Source organism: Lytechinus variegatus, chromosome 2 (genome assembly GCF_018143015.1).
Source record: "Lytechinus variegatus isolate NC3 chromosome 2, Lvar_3.0, whole genome shotgun sequence".
Lineage (NCBI taxonomy): Eukaryota > Metazoa > Echinodermata > Echinoidea > Temnopleuroida > Toxopneustidae > Lytechinus > Lytechinus variegatus.
Window position 1 is genome coordinate 82,162,191 of NC_054741.1, and position 9,329 is coordinate 82,171,519.

At 36.9% G+C, this 9,329-nt stretch overlaps 1 long non-coding RNA gene across 2 annotated transcripts; it reads left to right on the forward strand.

Annotated features, from left to right (window-relative positions):
* The first annotated feature begins 2,389 nt into the window (after nt 1-2,389).
* Nucleotides 2,390-8,607, forward strand: LOC121409264. 2 transcript variants are annotated; one of them, XR_005969137.1, is made up of 5 exons: nt 2,390-2,429; nt 3,946-4,123; nt 4,764-4,920; nt 6,663-6,788; nt 8,328-8,607. It is a non-coding gene; the product is annotated as an uncharacterized LOC121409264 (long non-coding RNA). The 2 variants fall into 2 exon arrangements; XR_005969136.1 differs by lacking the exon at nt 2,390-2,429 and adding an exon at nt 2,602-2,753.
* The last annotated feature ends 722 nt before the right edge of the window (nt 8,608-9,329 follow it).

Below are 9,329 nucleotides of genomic sequence, written 5' to 3' on the forward strand. Positions count from 1 at the left end.
ATACCTTTATACCAATTAAAGGATACCACAGTTGCATATAGTGTAATCATAAGAAAAGTAAACAACTCGGGATTCTGATGCTGAATGCCTTCTGCCAGATTTGTACAGGATACCAATCATACAATATCTGACTATTTGATTCATTTAAGATAAAGATCTGCTAAACCTATTACAGACCTTCGTTATCTATCTCATAGAAATAGAAAAACAACTGATGGAATTCGTTGTTAATGGTTTTTGCCGACACGTCCTCATCAGTTTTAATAACGCCAGTGCCAAGTTTGCTCTTGGTACCAAACGAGCATGACGAGCGTGCTATATGGTGATAGTGAACCCTATACTACGTGTACAGTGAACTGTCCCAAATTCATTAGTCTCTCATCCATTACTGGATTAGATTGCTATACCCACGACATTCTTACATGAAAAAATATATTCACCATTCTTAATGTGATATAAATAGTACATTATCAGAATCGATAAAAAGTAAAAATTGTAGTAAAGCAAAACGTCCGCTTGCTGTCCTCTCTTCTCCATCATTAAATTATTTCGTATAAAACCCTGTAAATGGTAAGGTGTTAAGTTTTAGTTAGAGATAATCTATATTTATGTCCAAAGTTTGTTCAAAATATCTATTTGCAATTTATAGTAACTATCAATTTGAAATTTGCAATTGATTGAGTTGAGCTCTTAATCAGATAATCAGATGATAACATTTATAATGATATTCAAGAGCGCTAATGATGGATTTGGGGCCTTGAAACAGAGTTGTTATGAAAAAAAACGTTTTTTTTCAATTTCCACTTTAAAACTAAAGTTCAGGAAATAAAGATGACTTCGAAAAAAAAATACATCACATACACTCACACACACACAAAACGTGAATGTATTTTTGGTTGATATAGACTTGAGCAAGTCTACTCTTGGAGATTAGGATATGATAGGAGTTAACAGGTTCATCAATGAACTGCTCAGGGATATGCTGAACGAAAAACCTGGCTATTTACTCAATTAAATCTAATTTCCCTTGATTCCCGGATTCCCTTTACACCAGGAGAACCTAATTGCTTCTCATTAAGAAGTGATTAATTGAAAATAAACTGTAATGACATCGGTTAATCGATGGCCCCTGTTCGTTCTGGATTTTCTTAAACATTAACTGATATCATTGACCTACATAATCGTTTGTATATAGGTAAAATAACAATATATCAGAATTCCTCCTAAAGTTTATGATAGGATGGTGAAGTTGTGTGGAGGAAAGTGTAAGGCTGATATGGTATGTGTGGGGAGGGGCATTAAAGGAAGGGTGTACGTGTATGAAATATATCGAATATGTGTATTTTGAGACCTTCCTTCACAATTATAATGATAGTAACAATATCAACAACAAGCATAACAATAATAATAACAATGATAATAATAACACACACGCACACACACATATATATATATATTTATATATATATATATATATATATATATATATATATATATATATATATATATATATATATATATATATATATATATATATATATAGCTCTGGGGATCCTTGCTTTAAGAGTTGCCAAAGCTGTAATACATGTATAACTTCACACATTTGTATACTTTTTCCCATACGTTTACTGTATCAAAGCAATAGCTTTGATCCAGCTGAGGCATGGCGGCTTGTCATTGTTCAAAACCCACCTTCACCCGACAAAGGAAATCGAAAGATCGGAGAAAAGAATCGGAGTCGCCCTAGCCACTAACCCGCCTTTGTGGTCTAGTGGTTAAGGCACCGGCGTTCAAAGCTGGGGGCCCGGGTTCGATTCCCAGCAGAGACATTTTTTCGGCATCACCAATTTTTCCAAAGGGTAGATAGCTCTGGGGAACCTTGATTTAGGCTACGCCTACTATTGTTCTCTTCATCCATTTCTTTCACACAATATTTAAATAAAAGAGTTGCCAAAGCTGTAGTACATGTATAACTTCACCCATTAATATATATATATATATATATATTATGTATTATTAATACAAGGGGATACGTGTATGTATATTATATGTACATATATATATATGTACAGAAACACGCCCAATAATTGCAAATTTTAAAGGGCATACGTACCAGCAGCCTTTATGGCCCCATCTCAAGTCCTCAACTACTCATATCCGGCCAGTTTTCTAGCCCACATTGCAACATTATTGGCAGTGTAGTCTGGTAATATGTGTCCACTTTCAATTATCACATAACTTTTCGCTATTTACATTCATATGTCATGTCACCAATCAGCAAAACATGTATATTCCTTTCAAGTGCATTTTAGTTCGCACAAGTAAAATTGTAGGCTTATTTATTCTCATATATTTCTAATAGCAATCTCTAAAGCTATATTTTATATCTACACAGTAAAAACGCTGTACAAAATATCGCTGTATAAGAGGTGCTGTATAATTTTTTGAACAACACATGTTTAAGCTTTGATAAATATCGGTATAAAACACGGCGAATGGACCTGTTTAAGTTCCGTAGACATAAGGCTTGAACAGGGGGTTGTACAAGATACCGGCACATGTAAAGCGCATGCGTACGCGTGCGCAGTGCTATGCTAGTGGTCGGAAGATGGCGTTGAGTATGTTTGACTCGGAGACTGCTGCAGTGCACTGGAAAAATCGTGTTTAATCTCCGTTTTAGAAAATGAAAGATTTGGGGGTGACAAACCTGCTTCAGGAGTGGGACTTCCCACATTTAGTTCCAGTCTTTAGAGGTAAATTCAGTGATTGATTTCGAGTGAATGTTCATGAATAATCTCAAAAGTCAATGCATTGTTACCGTTGTTGCAGTGCTTTTATTGTGTGTGCATGTACGTGTGTAACTCTATATGATGGTCGCCAAGTCAGAAATATAGGCCTATGATTTTATTGGAAAAACCTCGGCTCGGCCGGCAGTCATTTTGAGATTGAAAAAAAATGGTGCCCCATCTGCGCACCCATTCACTTTTGCACGTGATTTGGAGATTTTGATGAGAAAGGCTGCATTTTGAGGCTGTCATAAGAAATACCCAAATTTCATTATTTTTCCACCTTTGTGAGTCGGATTTTGCAATAAATATCTGTCTATGTGCGCAGACTATGGTACCTTGAGCGAAGTTCGTGCAGGATCCACTCCACTTAATTACCACAAGGGCCTACACCATGCTCCACTTACACGAACTTCGAGACCATGAACTCGATCTGATATTCTGAGTGACAAAAGGTGGGATTTTATGGGGGTGAAATATGAAATTCATGCAACATCACGATCTTTACACAAAGTTTCACTTCTTTCCATGCTTCTATTAGTATTAGTCTCAAAATTGGTGATTTGAATTATAGCCTACATGAACTGTGATGAAGATCCTCACACATAAATAATTCACTGCCAATGATCGCATGCGGATGCGATATGCGCGAGGTACCGGGTCCGGTACAAGCTCGGACCGGGCCGTCCTCAAGCACATAGCCTACGTGTAATGTAGGCCTGGCTAGATCTATTTCTAGTCAACTTTATTCAATTTTGTACGTCTACATATGTGTATGTTAAACCCCATTAAAATCTAGGTCTATACTATAGGTCCAAACCTAGATCTAAATCCTGGCCTAGCTTGGCCAATAGTCCCTTATTATTGGCCAGCCTAGCGAGGACAGGCCTACATGCAAATAGCAACAGATCTAAATGTTACATTGTAATTGCAGATGTATGTACAGTTTGTGAATGATCAGAAACTAATTTTGAATCTGAGATACAGGAATTACATTTAGGTTGACTTCATGTAAATTCCCCACTGTGCACAGGGGAATTTTTTATTGAGAATTTCTACAATTTATCCACTTATTCCACCAGTTCTCTATAGAATAGTCAGATAACTTGTGTAATAATTAATGTTACTATTCTTGATCTTTGATTCATGTTTATCACAGTTAAATGTTGCAGAAGATGAGCACGAAGAAGACACCTACTGGATGCAATATTACTCATCACCTGACAACATTGTTGTTAATGTGACGAACCTCGGTACCGAGATATGAGTTGACTAGAGGAAACCCGCGACCAAGCACAGCAGAAATTCTTGACAAATATCTACAGCTTTTGGGAATGGTAAAATAACTTGATTACTTAGTGCAGTGGATTCGCATTATGAAAAAAAAATAATTTAATTGTTCGAAGTTGAACAAAGCATTTTTTGTTATGAATTTCCAAAATTATTCTCTTTCTTGCTTGAGAATATAGTGCAAGATCATAGGATCACTTACTCTGTCTCAGTGTTAAAAATTCAGTTGCATCTTAGTTGTCAGAATTCTATGATTAGTGGAAAAGTTGTTCTGAAATCCGATTGGAAAGATTAAATTATGTCTTCTTCCCATGAATGTCCATCTCTGGCGGGGGGGGGGGGGTATTAATTTCCCCACCTAACTCCCCCCCCCATTTTGCAAATACTAAGTATTTTTCTCCAGTGGTTAATTACTCCAATAGTGATCAATATTAAAAGAAATGTGATAAATGGTTAGAAATAGAAAGGTCAATGTCAAAGCTCACTAGACTTTACTTGATTTGTGCAGTGTGTGCATGTGACCTAGGGTTTTTGTTACAAACATTGATAAGTTTTATTTTTTATTTAATGAGCAATATTTAGCATGACTTTAATTACAATGTACCGGTAATGTATGAAAACATAGTATTGCTGGTAATTGTATTATGTGTTATACAGCTTATATATAAATACTTATTTCATTTTCAGATTGATCAAGACTTTGATTTAACAATTGATGCAGCTCCTGGTGCCCTTTTCACAATGTGGCCAAAGTTGTCCAGGCAGACTTTGGAATTTGCGGAGAAGATTAATCCAGGGTATAGAAAGATCCTAGGGGCTGGAGTGGACCAGAAAATGACGCAGAGTAAGTTTTAGTCTTATAGTTATACTCAATTCAAACTTACAGTAGCAGTGCGAAGACTTTTACAAAGCTGCATCAATTAGCATTTAAACTGCAAAAGAGGATATTTCCTCTCCAGGTGTGTAAGAATAACAATGCTTACAATTTAATGTGAAATCAGTGTTCTTATGTACACCGAATCCTGTCTAACATAATTAGTATAGTTAATGGACCTCATCGAAACAAGCAAATGATCTACAGTAACATACACCAATTCAGAGTAATGATTTCTGAAGAGGAAGTAACACAGACCCTTTTTTTTACTATCGTGTTGCACAAGCCATTAAAGAGAGATAATTGACTCTCAACATAATACCAGCTGAACACTGCGCACAGCATTATCAGCATTATTGCATTATTGTGTAGGGGGGGGGGGCACTCAGTATATAATGCATAGTGGGTATGTGCAGCGGAGGGGACCCCCATTTTTACACTCAAATTTCCGTTCCAAGGCATAGCATTTTTAGCCTATTAAGAAAAAGAACAAAGAAAGCCACTCCAAGGCATATTTTCTTCTCGTGAAAAAGGAAGAAAGAAATCCGCTCCAAAGCTTCGCATATTTTCTGTTATGCCGTTTCGATCGATCTGCTACAATGAGTAGTAATTTTGAAAAAGCAGCCGCTGCAATGAACGCTGTCTGACCATTGCCTCTGTGCTAGCGCACCCGCCGCCCATGCTGCCGGTCTAGCTGCATGCACGTATGCCCGTTCCATAGGGATGCATGAAGGCACTCACATGCAGGCGACTCGTTCCAAGGACCCCAGTTTTCACAAACATTTGTAGTTCTGAAGCCCGTTCCGAGGACCCTCCTTTTTGCAATTAGCCCACTCCAAGGCCCTCGTTTTTTGTCTCGCCCGCAGCACACCCCCACCAATTTTGGGGTCGAGTGCCCCCCCCCCCCCCCCCCCCCCCGGATTGTGTAGCAGTAATGCATTGCAGGAATTTCAAATGGGAACACTGACAAAACTCGAATAACTTTGTACTCAAGGCTTTTAATCAAACTTGGAGAGAAGCATGGTCATATGCAAATTTATTTCAATTTTAACAAACATGAGGGTCACCTCATGGGTCAGGCTGATGATGAGCATGGGTCAAAGTTAAGCCTATTAGGGCAAGTTTTGTATTACAGCTCATAACGTTTGATCCATGTACAGTGTATGCCCATTTTTTTTTACCAAACTTGGATGGTAGATGTCCCCGGGGAGTGGGGGATTGAAGGTCACCTCCAGGTCAAATGTTACAGCAGGGGTTGAAGAACTTTTGGAGCTCATTGTTAGGATTTTTGTTTGTTTGTTTAAATTTCTATCATCACTCATAAATTGTTACCAATCTAAGAGAGACATCTGATTATTCAGAGATTTGAAGGTCACCTCCAGTTCCAAGCTTAAGGTCACAGGCAGGGGTCAACAAGCCTTTTGAATATAAAATGATTTTGTTGTATATTAATGGGTGATACACATTTTGGCTGAAATCACCATGGTGAATCCCTTTATTACCTTCAATCCTTATAATATCTCAATGATATACTTGTACCCATTCCACTTGTAAGATTGAATCTCACTTGCAGGCAAACACATTTAGTTTGAAAATGCTGATATCTCCTCACCTTCATCTTTCTTTCCTATTTTCTTTGCTCCCATTCTTATTTTGTTTTCCCTTCCTTCACCGGACACTTCTTTGCTCAAACCATATTTTCATTAATACAGGTCGACAATGAAGAAAATTTGACTTTCAGTACTTCCTGGGATTTTGATCGGCAGAACGAAAGGGGAATGAGGCAAATTAAATGTGCCGTACTTCAAAGTCTTGAATCTTTCATCAATCTCCAATTAGTAAGTATTGATTATCATCTTAATTTTTCAAAGTTTTCATTTATTTATATATTTATTATTTTTTGGCCAATTTAGGTTAAAGCTCTGATTTTCCTGAACAATATTAGAACGTTACTGTTGGCAATCTTTGAGAGCACTTAGGTTTGAATGTAGCGCATGCTCACTTGACCAAGGCAAGTGAAAATATCAAAGTGCTTAAGTTGCTTACACAAAAAGGTAAAAAAAAATTAATGTGGGCAAGTAAAATTTTGACCCCAACATTGAAATCTGTTTAGGGCAGCTATCTGACTGTATTTGTTCTATCTAATAATCCTGATACTAAATTAAGTATCTCAATTCTGTAGCGCAAATCATAACAACGGAAGAAGTTCACACAATGACTTAGTCAATACCTATTCTGCATGTATGTCATGGTTGTTGAATGTCTATGCAAAACTGCACATCTTGCGAAGACTTGAAATCTCCTTAAATGCAGTTCTCTAAACTCAGAAAAATACCTCCTATGGTTTTACCTCAATAATGTAATGAGATCAACGCTGATTCATGTTATTTATTTTGTGGGGGGGGGGAGCAATAGAAGTCCTTAAAGGGATGGTCCGGGCTGAAAATATTTATAGAGTAGAATTCACTGAGCAAACTGCCAAAAATTTCATCAAATTGGATAACAAAGTTATTGAATTTTAAAGTTTAGCAATATTTTGTGAAAATAGTCGTCATGAATATTCATTAAGTGGGCTAATGACGTCACATCTCCACTTGTTCTTTTGTATTTTATTGTATGAAAATAGGTTTATTCAATTTTTTTCCTCCAAGAACTAGAAAAATTGGATTGACATTTCATTTAGTGCATTAGATATTGATTGCTGCAACTTATTTCATTATAAAGGAGACATATTATTCACACAAGTATGAAATAATGAAAAAATATGGTTTTATGTAATAACATAAGAAAACGGAAAGTGGAGATGTGACATCATCAGCCCACCTAATGAATATTCATGACGACTGTTTTCACAAAATATTGCTAAACTTCAATAACTTTATTATTTGTTATCCGATTTTGATGAAATTTTCGCCATTTTGTTCAGTGAATTCTACTCTATGTATTTAAGACATGAATATTTTCAGCTTTTGACCATCCCTTTAAAGATATTGGCTAACAATACCACAATTAAAAAATCTGAGCCGCATGATTTCCCATGCTGAAAATCTTAAGTTGACCAGATTCACTTGCCCATTTTATTATACATGATGGCCCAAAAAGAATAGAACAATTTAGATCTTTAATTTCAGTGATATAGCCAAAGTGTCATTGTATTGGATATTTCTTTTTTTTTGGTAGAATGATGTAATTGTCATGTTTTGTGAACCCTTGTCATTATGATTTTCGAAATATCATTTACCACCTAGTATTTCCCACTCCTGTATTACCTGTCAACCCTGCTCTTAGTATGTAAGGTATAATACAGATTATCCAACTAGATGTCTGTGTGATTGGTCTTCTACCCCCTTCGATTCTTTGTTTTGCACTTTATTTAGGAAGGAGCATGAAGAAAAAGAAGATGAACAGGAATTGACAATGGCGCGTTCCATACCTGGGAGTGATTGCACAGTGGCACCCTTGGACCTAATTTCACCCTGACATCAAGTTGGTTTTAAGGAGAACCATGAGAGAAATTAATAAATTAAAGTTTGGCGAATATCAAAGAATAACAGAGTTATGAGGCTTCAAAGTTTTAAATTTGTGACATGACATGAATATGATTTACCCATAAATTAATTCATATAAAATAATATCATTTGGAAAATTTTACCATACAGCCTTGTAGATTACATCGCACACTACCAGCGTGCAAATTGCTCGCGTGATCGGCGGGGGGGGGGGCACTTCCATTTACGAGTGGATACCATGCGCGACCATTGGGTCTCGAAAAGCACCCTAAACACGTAATTTCCATATTCGGAACATGCACCCCTTAAGTATTGGCGTGTGAAACCCTACCCTTAACTATTGGAAACAAAACAATACTCTTGGCAAATATTCCCTGAAATGAACCCCTAAACAAGTACAGGATGTTTTATTGTTACGGGTCCTTCGGTTGTCTGCTTTACCTTAGTTGGTTTGGTACGACCCCATCTTCTACTCTACGTGCAAATCAGACTCTAAACACGAAGTGTTAGGGCAAAAAGGACATCTTGTATGAAACATTTTTATTTTGTTTTATCATCCCCGCAAATTTGACCCTAAACACGTGATTTTCCTAGCGAAATAGATACCCTTTTTTCATTATATTTGTGTTTTTTACACCATTATCACGTTACATACGCAACGTGCCATGTCGTTAAAAAGACATCCTTTTTACCTGTTTTTTAGGTCGCGCATGGTATCCTCTCGTCAATGTAAGTGGCTCCCGGGGCACCCCCCCCCCCCCCACAGAGCAGCCAAAAAAGCCTGGTCTAGTTGGGGTTAAGAGGAGTGCTCGTTTCTTATTCTATTGATCACATGTAAATATTTTTAGGTCAAATGGCATTTTTTATGAC